Raw genomic sequence first — 15,614 nt, 5'->3', positions numbered from 1 at the left:
GGATTCAGGGAAGAAACTAAATTGCAAACAGATGAGAGAAGTTGTCTCTTCAGTTATGCTATTGATTAGATCAGTCTACATTTTAGGACCTTAAAGATGATAAATGCCAGAGAAATTTCAGTCAGTGTCTAAAAAGAATTGCTTTGGCAGTCTAATCAGCAATGTGTAAGTAGTTACTGATCAATTTTGCATGATTTTGGGACACATATCTGCCTGTAAATACTGAAGGAAGCACCAATTTGATTAAAAAACAGATTAAAAAACAAACTATCATTGTTTTGGAAGATGCTTCACAACCAACATCACAGGATGTTTTAATCATCATTATATAATCATATACAACTACGTTAATTCTTTAAGAATCACCATCAACAGATCACTAGTTTTGGGAAAGCCTCTGTTGCAAGTGTCCTCACAGCTTAGTCTTCATCTGGACTGAAGGAGACTCTCCAGCCTTCTGTTCTGCTCAGTTCTTACTGACCTGTGTTCCTCCGTGACTTCATGATCCATCCCTACTGCTTATCTTAAGCTATGTATTAAAAATCTCCTACCTGCCTTACCTATTACGAAAGGCTGTCCTGCATGACCATTTCTACATCTGCAGGAACAGTTTCTACTGACTACTTACAAGTACAGTTTGATCAGCAGAAACCACCTGGGGGTGTTGCTGGGGCTGCCAGATTCTCCACACAGGGTATCAGTCAACACATTTAAGAATAAAGAATGACCTATAAGGGGCAGCCTGAGGGAATCTTCAGGACTGCCTAAAATTCCCACCTGGAGAGTTCAAGTGACAGCTAGTCAAGTATTCCTTGTGAAAGTAGCTATAAGTTCAGTCAATCACTTTGTCTCAAGTCAGTTCAGTGTCTTATCTATGTGATGACTAGGAGGGGAGTTTCTGGACTACCCAGGGAATTAACAACCTAAATGTACAGGGTGTGTACACAGGCACTACCCCACTGCACCACAGCTGTAGTTATAGGGCAGACCTAAATGTCATCCTTCCACCATGCTTACAACTCAAACTCTGCAGTTCTATAGCTCCTGCCACAAGTAGCACTTTTTCACATGGGTACTAGTGTAACAGTATATGCACGATTTCCTTTCAGCTCTCAGTACAGACTACCAAAGCATCACACAGTTTCAACATTTTTCATCTGGATTTTGAATGATAACGTGCTTATCATTTTCTGGGGGCATAAACTGTATTTTCATCTTTCCTACTACTCGATAAGCAAATGCCGACAGCTTAATAAAATGGTAGGACCACCTCCCTGAATGTTACTGTTCCAAATTTTCACTTGTGTTGGTTTAAATGTGAAAGCAACTGACCATTAAACTGATAAACATTACCACTTGGAATTTCCCATCAGTCCTCATCTAGGCATAGTCTTATGTTTTATACTATACAATTTAGATTGCTTTGGGAACCCAGTTCTTTGGCAAATTATTTGTAGTGTGAGTATACATCAAGTATAATATTAAAGTACAAGGTAAGAAATGGTGTTCCAAGATGCTAATGTAGCATAAGTAATATTTAAATTTAGCTTCTTTGTTATTCTATCCTTTAAAGTTTGTGCTTCCTTCTCATGTATCCTATATCTATATATTCTCTTTTTTCTGCAGCTGTTATAACCATCAATAGAAAACTATGTTTTACTTACCTAGAAAGACATGTTTTCTACCAAGTCTAGACTTCAGCATGACTGCTGGACTATTTCACAGTGTTGACTAACAGGTTATCTTCCCTCTGAAAGGGCAACTCAGTACTAATAGCAAATCTCACAATTCTTTTTTTCTTTTACAGACGTGATTCTACTGACAGAAATTCGGAATTTGCATATCTTTAAGTTTATCATTTAGATTTCCAAGAACTTTTTCTCCCGTACTTAATCTTAAATAATTGTTAAGTCTGCAAAACTATTTGCAGATCTATCTCTCTAATGTCTACCCAAAGTTGTTTTACATTTTCTGGTGAATACGTGCCAGAGAATTCTGAGCTACATTTATATATAAATGTTCCATTAAACATTTTTACACTAGAATAAACAACTGTGATAAAATTATCACTAGATAGAAAAAACATATTTTTAAATTGTAAAATTAGAAAACCTTTACTTTACAAGAAGATAAGACTGTCTGTACCCTGTTCCTGAATCATATGTATCACATAGCAATAAACCAATCGGTGCTCCTACAGATTTCTTGCCACATCCTCCTGCAGTTTTTAAGAGGTACAACTGGGATATTGGAATTCACAGTTTTATGTACCCAATTCCAATGGCAGTCAATAAAATACTATACCTAAAAATCAGGTCCTTAGCATGCTTCCAGAGTACATAACTATAGACAGATTAAGAAAGGAGAAGAGCTATTGATTGCAGATTTTTAATTGGAACTGGGTTTTTTCTTTTTTTTTCATTAAAACAGTCAGGCTTATACCACACATGGCTTGGCAGGGCAACTTTTTATCAACACATATTTTTGTCTTCATACCTGGTCAGATTATAGCTGCCAACACATTGTCACTCAGAGAATGCAGACTGACCAGCCAGCCATCAAATAACCTGATGATATGCTGTGATAGAGTCAGCCCTGTATTCTAATCTGTAAAAGCAGTGTAGGAAGCAGATGACAGGGAGGTATTTGCAGTGCCCCTAGCATTAGTCAGGGTTGATAAATAAAAACCTTTAGTATCTGTCTCTCTTATTTGACTTGTGCACATTTAGTGTAGCTAGATAAATGATAGACTGGCAAATCTTTTCAGGTATGATATTTTGTTGGGTTTTAGTTTAATCACTCTCTCCTTTTAATGTTTTTCTAAGTGATCTAGTTTTAGCTGGCAAAAAGCATCCAAAACTAACTTCAGTGGAATCCAGTTTTTCCCTTTAAGCATTATGGAATTTACATTTCCGGCCTTTTGGAGCTGTACCCTTCTTTAGAAAGGTTGTAAAATCTCTTTGTGAACAAACAGAAGGAAAATATTCTAAGAGCGCTTTTCTCAAAAAGTAGACTAAAACACATGAAATCAAATGTTTGGTTAAGCAGTAAAATCTCTCTGTAAATGTTGTGCTACTGCATCAGAGGCCGCTTGTGTGTGGGGGTGGGAAATACATGTTATATTTTTTCTTCCTTCTCTATTTATAAAGTCTTTGGGAGAAACACTGCTAGTACGCTCTGAATCAAAAGACTAAAAGTAGTCAGTAGCTTAATTCTCAATAGTGAGCAGCAAGAGCTTTTAAGAATATAAAACCAGAACTCAATATGGAGACTTAAAGCCAATTTAAAAATAGAATAATTTACATTCTTTTGGTGAATTCAGCCAATAATTCTTACCATTCACAAATAGCTTGTCTTCTTGACACATATTTTTGAGAAGAACACAAAAAGGAGCCAAAACATTTAACAGATCATTTTTAATTTGATGTTTCACTCCCACAGCCAGTTGTCCCAAAACACTTTCTGCCTTCTAAAATAAGATTATTGGCTTGGTGAATGAGGGAAAAGCAGTGGTTGTTGCTTATTTCAACTTTTTTTTTTTTTTTTTGATATTTTTTGATACTGTTTCCCACAGCACCCTCACAACTCTGGAAGTAGAGACTAGATAACCAGGCATTGAGGTGGGCTGAAAACTGCCAGGCTCAAAGGATTGTGATCAGCAGCACGCAATTGAGCTGGAGGCCAAGCAATACTGGTGTCCCCCAGGGGCTGAAATTGGGTCTAAAACAGTCTAACATCTTCACTAATGACATGGATGAAGGGACAGAGTGCAGCCTCAGCAAGTTTGCAGACGATACAAAACCGGGAGAAGTCGTTGATAAACCAGATGGATGTGCTGTCATTCAGAGGGACCTGAGGGCTATTCTCAGTAGTACCTGGTGACAGGACAAGAAGCAATATGCACAAATTGATATACAGCAAATTCCCTTCAAATATAAGAAAAAAAATCTTTATTGTGAGGGTGGTAAAGTATTAGAAAAGGTTGCCCAGGGATGCTGTAGAGCGTCCATCTTTGGAGACACTTGAAACCTAACCAGATACAGTCTGGTAACCTGCTCTAGTTGGCTCTGTTTTGAGCAGGTGTGTTGGTCTCCAGAAGTTCCCCTCATCCTCAACCACTGTGATTCTGGTTTCTGCTACAGGCTCCTTTGACCTAGGAGAACCACTAATTTTCTTTTAGACTGTTAAACATGACTCAGTACAAGCCACGAAAACCTTAAAAACAAGACCACTAGAAAAGCAAGAGAGAAGAACTAAAGCAAATCAGACCTCACACATAACATGCAGTAGAAACGATAATGAAACTCGAGCAAAGAACTTTATACTCAACTGAACTGTAGCAAATAGACTTCAGGAAAGATGCCCTGTCAACTTCAGACACTAGAGGACTGCCAGGCCACCTGACCTGTAAAATTGCTCATTAATGTTGACCAAGAGAGACAACATTCATCAATAGAGATGTTTAAGTATATGTGGTATAAGTTTCCTGGCTCTCTAGCATACCTAAACACGTAACGAACAAGGCTTTAGCAATGTGGTCCCTCTTGAAGCAAGAAATGTTAACTTGGCTTGAGATTAGGACACACAACTATTTCTTGCACCATCAAAAAGCAAAACCAGCAAATGAGCTACAAAACAAGATTGTTTTGAAGTGAAAACTTCTTTGGAAGTCAATCTCATAATCTAAAGTGTTTTATTATAAAAAAACTTGGCTGCATCATTTGAAAGTAAAGGATTTAATTAGTTGGGTTGTGGTTTTTCAGAACCTTTTAGGAAGCCATGCTGTTGTTCATTTGAGTACATGAAGATGAAACAGTGAAGATAATATCTGCACTCATCTCTTAATAAAAAGAGGATAGAGTATATCATTTCACACTAAAAACCTACTTGCAAATTATTTTCTGCAGATAGGTTTAGCTAGTTTGCAAGATTTGTCTAGTTTTCTATCTATTCTCCAGTATTGCTTGTAGTAAATTGGTGTAACAATTTAAAAAAAAAAAAAAACTGATGAAAGATATACAAACAAGCAGATACAAAGGATTTACTAGTGAACACCAGCACCATCCCTTGTCAGGATTTGGCTGCATCTTTTGTGATGTGAGAGTTTGTTAATTAAGTCTGTGGATTTTCCCCAACACATTACTGAAGCGATGGGGAAATGAGTGCAAGCCAACAGCAACTTTCATCCCAGCACAAAGCATTTCTAAGGAGACAAAGCAGTAACAAGAGTACACAGACAGATCATATAATTAAATTGACCAATAAGGACTCTCAAAAATTTTTCAAACATAATATAGGTCACAGAATAACTTATTTTAGGACAGAAATATAGCAGTTATCTGAGAACTTGACAGACATTAATTTTGGAGACCAAAAATAGGTAGTGCTTCACCCAATGATGACACATATTAATCAACACAAGGATTTCCAAGAAAAACATGCATATCAAACATAATCCTGCTTAGTCATTCATACATTGTATTAATTGAGAGTAATATATATATGTGTATGTATATATATATATTTATGACTACCACTGTGTAAACATTCCCTTCTCCAAATGAAAACTGTAGGAATTGTTGAGGGTGGGGAAAACAGAAATAAGAATAAAAATAACTGTATTTGTATCATTTGCATGCCTGTAAGCAACAGTTTCAAGTTGGTGTTTAATACCATTGAATGAGCCCACATACAGAACAGAAATGCCTGGGCATGAGACTCTCATCCTAGCCTAGGTGAGATACCCAGGCAGGTAAGATATTCAAGTTGTGGGAAGCAGGTGCTACAGTACAACTTCAGCAACCACCCATCCCCAACAACTCGCATCTGTGCCATGCACAAGGTGTCAAGTAGGAGAATCACTATACTAAGCAGACTGTGAGAGGTGCCTACTGGAAGTATTCTGCCATGTTTTCCAAAAAGACAAACCTCTGTGACTTGAATTCTTGAACAGGTGGTCCGTGAACATTACAAAGGTCATCATCTTTTTATGGTTCCTTTAAAGCTGCAAGCACATTTCCTCAACAGATCCAGCCTTTATGCCTTGGAGGCCTAATCCTTGTTGTAAATCATTTAAGGAGGTATTCACAAGGACAAGCTGTGATTTAATAGACTTTTTTTGTTAGGCTTCTCTCTGGTTAATGGTGAAAGAGGAGGTCATTCAGAACCTTGTTCAAAAGGCGTACTAAACTGTAGGAGTTCAGAGTTGTTTGACTAGCTGAGGTGTTAGCCAAATGTTTCTGAAAAGAGGATGTAAGCTTTGGTTTTTCACTGCTGGCTTTCTCTACTTTGGTGCTATAAACTTTTGGAATAGTTCACCAGGTTAATTTGACATACTGTTCCTAAGCATCCAAAGAAAATTGTGGTCACACACTATTCTACCTAGCATACTGAAATTGAACGGAAAAACTAAAGAACAAATGTGAAACCTACTATATACTTTATTCAGTTTTCTACTCCACGGAAGCAGTTACACGGGGAGATGTGCGAGATTTTTAGTTTGTTTCTTTTGAATGCAATGATTCATTAATATAGTTTAGTTTCTTGCAAATTAATTATGTGTTTTGTGAATGCGCACATTTCCTAATTACTCTTAATGATTTGTTGTTGCTTGGAGATCACCTCATTTTTCAGCTCACACTTCTCAACTTCATGGTCTCTAGCTGGTTATGTGATTTATGTTTCATATCACATCTGTTCTACTGTCCAGTCTGAAGAGGGAATATTTTTAAATATGGAAAGAACGAACAGCAAGCAACCCTGTTTATCAACAATTATCTTTGCTTGTGTGTTAATACAAAGAAAATCCATTTTTAAAAACTCTTACAAAATCCTGTTCACATCAGTTTTGAAAAACAGTCTATTGTAAGGAAGTATGAATGGAAAAGGCATGAGTTCTGACATACCTGGGCTGCCCCCCATATGGCTGCAACCTTGGCTATCTGGTTGAAAACACAGGGCACTACTAAAAGCACAGGAGCCCTCCTGGGGCAGTACGCCACCCTTCCTGAGTATTCACTTCTAGGAAGGAATACCAAATAAATGAGCAGAAGTTATGAAGACCTTAATTCTTATTTGATATGGTTCAAATATGAGATACTACATCACAATGCAAACTTCAATCGTGAATGATGATTTGTACGGGCAAATCATTTTGCAATTTTCTTTTTTAATATCAGGAACTTTAGCAAGAAAATATATATAAGAATTAAAATACAATGTAACTTGGATCTCAAAGTTATTGTCTATGACAGCTCTGAAAATAATAGACAACTGAAAGAGAATAAGATTAGGTCTCACTAACGCTTTTACAGTTCACTCATTTATTGGTGATGTTACTACCTCATGACAACCCATCCTTTTCCCCTCAGATTCAGAGATGAACTTCACAGGATCAACTTATTAGGATGGTTTAACTTTGCCAAAAGGGAAGTAAGAGAATTGTTAATAAATTTTACCTTTTTAGTTGATAAAAAGGCAGTGCCAGTCCATGCACTGCACTGACCAGCACTAAACACTTGTACTGCCATGCTCTTGTTGAAGCATAATGGTTATGTTACCTTTTAATGTAATCATATAAGGTTTTTTATTTGCTCTGGTTCTAATTAATAATGACATTCATATGAGGTTTTGTAACAAATTTTAAGCTGAGTTCAAAAGAACATAACAACAGATGTGTGGATCAAGTTTTCTCTCTCTCCTAGATATTAATGAAACAGTTATGTTTAAAAAGCATACTTCTGTACTGAAGCTAAAAAATTTTTAACTTCTTAATGGATTACGGTGATCAGTAACAGTTTTTGTCAAGTAATAATAAAATATCTATAGATATCTGCTGTGGTTCCTTGTGGAAGTTTCTGTTAGCTTCAGATCCAGGTGCTGAGCCCCTGATGGGATGTTCAGGCTTATGGGAAACAGCAGAGAGAGATGTAGTCCCTCTCACATCAGTTAGCACAGCTGAGTCCTGCTAGGATGCTGCTGCCTGGCCCTGGGGGTGAAGAGAGGACCTGTATCAACTCCCCAGAGCTGGGGAAGTGCATTTTGTGTCACCAGCTGGAGGAGCTGCAGCAAGACTCGAGCAGGCTGCGCAGCAAAAGTGAAGAGATTGACAGTGCCTTTGCAAAAAATCTGCAAAGATAAAAGCCTGAGCCATGCAAAGCCAATGTAGAAGCAGAATGATTTTGGAGGCCATTTGAAATGCACGTACATCAATGCATATAGCATAGGGAATGACTAGGAGTCGTCTGTGGACAGCTACAGAAGTATGACTTCATTGGGTTTATGGAGACATGGTGGTATCTCCACATGACTGGAGTGCTGCAACAAAGGAATGTGTAGTTTTCCAGAAAGGTGGGTGGGCATGGAGGAAGGGTTGCATTCTTTGTAGAGATATGGCTTCAATGCACAGAGCTTTCCCTTGAGGCAAGTGACAGAGTAGTTGAGAGCCTGTGGGCAAGGATCAGAGGACAAACCAGTGCAGGTAAAATTGTAGTAGGAGTCTGCTACAGATGTGATCAAGAAGACCAGGCAGACAAAGCCTTCTTTCAGTAGCTGGAGAAGGCCTCACAGTTGCATGCCCTGGTGCTCATGAGTGACTCTAACCACACATTCTACTGGAAGGGCAATACAGATTTCTGGAATACATCAAAGGCATTTTCTTGATGGAAGTGGTGAAGGAGCCAACTTGGGGAAATGCCCTGGTATACCCACCCTATAAAACCTGGGAAGAGCTGTTAGCTGAGGCAGCCTTGGCTACAACGACTGCAAGGCCACAGTATGCAGAGAGCAGTAAGCAACACAAGCAGCTGAATTACAAGCCCAGACCTCGAAAGAGCAGATTTTTTGCCACTTCAGGGACTTGGTAGGAAGAAACTGTCCAATAGCGCAAAGGGGATTAGTCAGGAGAGATGGCTTACCTTCAAGGACAGATTCCTCAGAGCACAGGAACGATCCATTCCAACGTCCACAAAGTCATGTAAGCATGGGAGAAGGCAAGCATAAATGAACATGTTGCTCCTCACTGATCTCAAACAGCAGAAGAAAGTACACAGAAAGTGGAAGAAAAGACATGTTGCAGCACAAACAAACCAGTAGGCTGCAACAAGGCTTTACCATTGGTCAGATGCTACTACCTGTGCTGTATGTCCTTCCTCCAGAAGTCAGACCACACTGCCCCTCCTCCATCCAATCCCTTCTCCCACACTCCTCAGAGCTATTTAACCACTTAGCCAGAATGAGCTACAGCTGCACATCATCCATGTCAATCAACTCACTGCCGCTGAGGCAAGGCCACAGCTGCATGTTATCAATGCTAATCAGCCCACTGCCTTCATTCCTCTACAGAGACAGGTTTCATGGGAGGAATACAAGGACATTGCTTGTATGTATAGCAATGGAGTCAGGAAAGGCAAAACTCAACAGGAGTTAAAACTAACAGGAGAGGTGAAAGGCAACAAGAACGGTTTCTAAAATCACACTGTTAGCAAAAAGAAGGCTAAAGAAAGTGTAGGTCCATTGCTTAGTAGGGCAGGGGACCTACTGAAAAGGGACGGGGAAAAGGCTGGATACTCAGTGCTTTATTTACCTCAAATTTGTCTACTAAGGTGTGTGCTCAGGTGTCCCAGGTGTATGAGACTCATAGCAGAATCTGCAGGAGTGAAGTGGTATCTACAGGAAGAAAAAGATCATTTAACTCACCTGGGGATACACAAATCTGAGGACTTAGATGAGCATGCTTCCAGGGGTGTTAGAGGAGCTGGCTGATGTTGCTGTATCTATCACTTTTGAAAGGTCAGAGTAATTGGGAGGGGTTTCTGATGACTGAAAGATATGCACATAATTACATTTAAAAATTCTAGAGAATGTTCTGCAAAATCTGGAAACATATTTTGAATTTTAACCAGAGTTAAGAAGTTAATGTTACTTTCATGTTTTAGAAGAGAAAGTACTGTATCAAAACAATAAAGGGGCAGTTAAATAATTAGGTTCATTACAGCAAAGAAAAACATTTTTCTGGAAGAATGATGGGTGACAGCTAAGGAGATAAATAAAATATGACAAAGAGTACAGTAAGAGTAGAACAGAGTATCTGCATGGACTTTCCAATAAAATACATTACCAATGGTTATTTATTGCTAAAAATAAATATTATACTGCTTTCTAGTAATTATTGTAATTGTAATATGCTTTGGTTCTTTTGAAAATCAAGATTGTAAATAATGTTATACCACATAAATATAAGCATTTCCTTATTAGAAAGAAAAAAATAGGGTTGAATTCAACACTTGTATTATCTACTTAGCATTGTCAGTCACTGTTATGTGTTACTTTTGATAAACTTTCAAATGGAAGAATATTCAAAGTTTATCTGAAACAAAATTTTAAAACTGCTATATTTACTTATCTAAAGATAAAAAGGAAAAGGAGTATGCAGCTATTATTGAATAACTAGTCATTATTTATCCATGTATGCATGCAAATGTGAGCCTTAGAAATGCATTTGCTTTGAAAACAAATTATTGTAAGAATGTTTTCTTGTAAGCTTTTACACTAGCTGCAAGCTGAATTTTCCATTTCTTAGCCAATGAATATCACTTACCTCTTCCTCAGCAGGATGTGTTGCTCCTACACATTATCTGCCAAACTATCTGGCATATTTCCAGTCACGGAGACCCAAATTCTGCTAGTTAATTTTTGTTGAGTTGGCATCCATGCATATTTGCCTGTAAAAATATGATTGCTTCCTTCCTTCATTTATTTATTTCCTGACTTTAATGGTTTTGGTTAAAACATTAGTGCAAGTGCCAGAGAAGTTATTGCTTGAAATTAAAACTCTATGACCCAGAGATTCAAAATATCAAGAGGGCATGTATTTTTATATAATCGGAAGAAAACTCTTCCTTAGCTTTAAATGTATATATTTCTACCCCGATAGTTTACAAAATAATTTGTATTTTTAGAAGATAAAATGCAGTGCACTGTTGATATTATTGTATAAAAGTCACTAGTATCAACTAAAATGAAACCTTTGCCTCATAGAAAACATATGAATAAAGTTTACCTTCTTTTAATACTGCAAATTCATTGTCACAGTATGGCAGTGCACTGCAAAGTTCCTGAAGACCGGTACTAACAGGACAAGCTGCAGGCATGGGTGAAGTAGGCAACTGCCTGGGCAGCAGGGCATTTACTTATCCTGGTAGTACCAAGAGGGTGGCACCTGGGATGGTTCTGCAGTCTTAGCTCCTAATGATGCAGTGCGGAGAGGAAGGAAGAATAGAATCCTGCTAGTCAGCTAATATGAGCCTGGTTTCTCAGCAAGGGCAGGCCCAGTCCAAGTCTTTTGCCTCTCTAGCTGCAACCTGGGAGAGCGTGTAAGGCCAGTTGAAGGAAGTGAGTAAAAGTCCGGGGCAGGAGAGAAAGAGGAAGACCACAGTTAGAGGAGATGGGAAGGCCTGTAAGGGGCTGGGGCAGGAAGGAGATGAAAGTCCTGTGCTTTACAGCCTGTGCCTCTACAGGGGCAGAGGAACTGGTAAGGAAGACAAGATACCCACCCCACACTTAGTTTCTTCGAAACCCTGTCCTCAGTGAAGCCTACCAGGGCTCTTCCACCACAGAAAACCTAGTCTGATTTGAAATCTTATTCATCTAGCTCTCACCCAAAAACCCACTGATATTTTGTAGACTCTGTCTTTATCACTGTATGCCCACCAGCCTCTTCACCAAATCATGTATTTCATTTCAGTACTGCAGTGAGATGGGTTTTCTCAAAGAGGCACTGAACCACGCATGAAAAACAGGTGCTTCCTTAATGCTCAGGAGCTGTGCTGTCAGTGGATAAAAAAAATAAATGCCCTCTGGTCTCCACAAAAGTGACTTCTCCAGCTCCTGTCTCCCCCAGCTTCTGCTGAATCTTGGGATGTGGTGCTGCAAATTCTTCTACTGCTTAATTGATGCAGCTGTAAAGTAAGTGTTAGACTGAGATATGGACTCAAAAGGGAAAAGTGATTCAACTGTGCAAAAGCATTGATGTATTTTCTGCCTGGGAGTTTTAGTAGTTTGAGTTTTGTTCTGTACTCATTTCAGCTTTTAAACATATTTCCTTTTATAGTTGATGTTTGCAAGGAACTTAGAAAAGCACGTATGTGTCAATGGTATGAGGCTAATGACCTCTGAGCCCTGCTTTCTGCCATGTAGGGGATGTTTGATGAGGTTTATAAGCTTCACAGACCATTGAAAGAGATGTTGATGTGGGGAACGAGCAGGGAGGAGAACATGAAAAGTTAAAAATGAATTTGTAGTAAGGCTGAAAACAGTCTGAATAATGAAAGCCATTTTAGACCACTCAGTTGAGGAAGAGATCAGAACTGGGTGACTTGCAGACCTGAAAAATGGGAGGGAAATGACAGACCAGCTGAACCGATAGGAAGGTCTGATCCACAAGAGTGAAATGAGGACCACACACCTCCAGAAGGTATGGGGTAAGGGGAAGATGTCACAGTTCAAATCTCTGCTGCTATAGATGAGGGAGATAGGCACATCACCCTTAGATAAAACTTTGAAAGAAACCTTGGTTTCTTATGAAAACAGTATTTGGGCAAAAAAGGCTCAGCCCCTGAGAGTGACTGCAAGCCACAATAATACGCTGATGTGTCCAGAGAAACTAGAGGTGGATTAGCCAAGCTACTTGAGTCAGTGTCTTTTTTTCTTACACAAAATACCAGTGCTTACTCCTGAGCTCCTCCACAGGTGGACGTCAGCAATAACCTTTTCACTACCTCCTTCATGGCTGGTTCCTGCACCCTAGATGGTTTCCAGCTTAAGCCAGGTCCACAGGCCAGATCCTATGCTGGAGAGATATGCCCAAAGAAAACAACCTGCTCTTCTCTGTTAAACACAAAATCATTATCAGGTAAGGCTAATGAGTGTTCTCTCCCATTCTTCTCCAAGATGTGGTAGACAAGGTTTCAAGGCCTATTTTGGGCTCAGGACCTCCATATGAGCTATTTCTTACAGAATATGTATATGGTTCTTCTTCCAATACCCAGGAACATTTGGGTTTGATCACCTACGTTGTTCAATGGAGACTTGCATAATATTTCAAAAATTTGCAACTCCCTTGGCACTTCAGCCTTCACAAGTGCTTTGACCTGGATATCTTTTGCCAGGAGCACAGTTGTTCTCAGGTATCAGGTTATTGTTTGGAAGAATCTCATCTCTGAATGTCCTTTGGCAAAGTTTCCTCCTGGCCTATGAGGAATCATAAAATCATAAAAAATATAATAGTTTGGGCTGGAAGGGACTTTTATAGGTAGTCTATTCCAACCCTCCTGCAACAAGCAGAGACATCTTTAACTAGATAAGTTTGCTCAGAGCCCCATCCAACCTGACCTTGAATGTTTCCAGGGATGGAATATCTACAACAGTTCTGGATGAAACAAAATCATGCATTTAATTCAGTAAGATTTGTAAAACTTGTAGCTCTTTAAAATATACCAGGGAAGGAAGTTATTTTAAGTAGGATAAGGGGTACTGGTAATTATACATGAGAGTCTAACTGCTGCCCTGTAATTAAAAAAAAATATTAAAAAGACTTCAAATAATTTTAAAAATAGGACTAGGCTCTGTTCCAAAGGCAGGCTTATGTTGCTGCTCAAATAAAGGTAAATGAAGAGGTCCTTTTGATCCAGGGTTTCCCATGGCTATTTTGCAAAGGCTTGTGAATAACAAAAAGTAAAAGGCTATTGTTAAAAAGCAGCAGGCAATAAGAACAACCCCTGGGGACCTGAGTCTGATAAACTCTCTGAACTGAATTCCTGTGGCTGTGAATAGGGATTCTGTCTCCTTTTTTATTCATTCAGTGATTGGGGAAGTAAAAAGTAGTTGTAAATTTACTGCTGGTAAATAAACAGCACTGTCAAAACCCAGTGTACTCATTCAATGATCACTTCCTTTTCCCAATTGGAAATATCTATGGTACAAGATTTTTAGTTGACAACTCAAGAGGAATAATACTACTCTTAAAATAAAAATATTTAAATTTGTGTTCTGTCTGGATCGTCTATTTCGTTACAAGTTCCATGGTGTTGTGATGTTAGTGTATTTTGAATAAGAGATGCAAATGTAAATCTTTCCATCTCTTACACTAGTAATGAAGGAGGTAAATTCTGCTGTCTGGCAGAGGCAATCTCATAGAGATATGATATAGTTCTTTTTTTCATTTGGGTTACAAGATCCAGGCCTCTATTTGGTACTGGAATTCACATTTTCCTTGATCTATGGGAATATTTTATGTATGTTTTCCATTATTCATCAAATGTACTGTTAGATATGTGCTTTTTTTACAGAATCAGGGTTTTAGATCACACTCCTTGCAGTGCCTGTTTTTTTTTTCTTTTTGCCTCACTTCCGTAAGTGCTAAATCTTAAGGAGTACATGCATGAAAAGAAACTGACTTCCTCATAGGCCATGACCTTTCATGCATGATATAAATTCACATATTATGATTATAGTATAGTTACAGTCATTGAAAAGTACTGCAGAGAGCTATTTGACATTATTGTATATAGAGTGAGGGCAAAGGGAGTTGAGCTACAAAGAGAACCAACTGTTTTTATTAATGCACAATTTCATAACTAATCATTTTGTTGAAGCATAACATACATCTTGTGAACTGATGTATTTGTGTTAGACATTTGTAAATCTAACTAAGCATAAACACTTGACTTCAAAGCATTCCTGTGAGAGAATGATCATATTTTAACAATATGCTCAAAAAGACTCGTCCTTTTGTTTGAAAAAGTTATACCTGAGGGAAGAAGTGTACTATGAGGTATACTTCTGAGTATTAGTATATATAAACATCTTGCTTTGGCTGGCTAAAAAATATATTAGGTAAACCTAGTCTAGCAATGAATACTTCAGCAATCTGAATTATGTTATTAAGCAGCACTAGAAAACTTGTTTTGCAAACAAAGAAACAGGAAAAAAAATACCCCAAAGTTTCAGCTTTTGCATTCTCACTAGATGCTTAAATTGACAACAGCACTTCAAGACCAAGAGACATAATCACGTTTCTATGCGTTACCCAAGCCACAGTAAATAATGCATACATATATAGCCCATGGGAAAAGAAGAGACAAAGTCATTAGCTTGGAAGTTTTATTGAGTCATTTTGCACTGAAGTTGACAAATTTTACCTACTTGTTTCTGTGAAGCATGGACACTGGGTTAGTGTGGCTCACCTGACAGGCAGAAATGTAATAATCCTCAAATTTACTAGAGGTGCTAAATTGGGCTGTTAAGAACAGTCTGTATCAGATAGCATTCTTAGCTCTGAAGCAGGCTTGACAGTCACACCAATTTCAATAATCATTTGCTAAAACCACTAATCATTTTCTTTGGAGGATGTGCTGGATATGTGGAAATCCAGGAAGAACAACCACTGTATGCTGAGGGCATCTCTACCACTGTTAAGCTGAGGTCTGACTAAAGCTGGGTTGGTGTACACTGCTTTTGTAATGAGATTGATGTGGAGGAAGGATTGAACTCGTGCAATCAGTTTGCACACTGAGGTGTGTCTTGGGTTTGCTCTGCAATTTACCACGTCTCAGTGC

This window comes from Falco rusticolus, chromosome 3, assembly GCF_015220075.1.
Source record: "Falco rusticolus isolate bFalRus1 chromosome 3, bFalRus1.pri, whole genome shotgun sequence".
Taxonomy (NCBI): Eukaryota; Metazoa; Chordata; class Aves; order Falconiformes; family Falconidae; genus Falco; species Falco rusticolus.
This window is presented reverse-complemented; position numbering follows the sequence as displayed.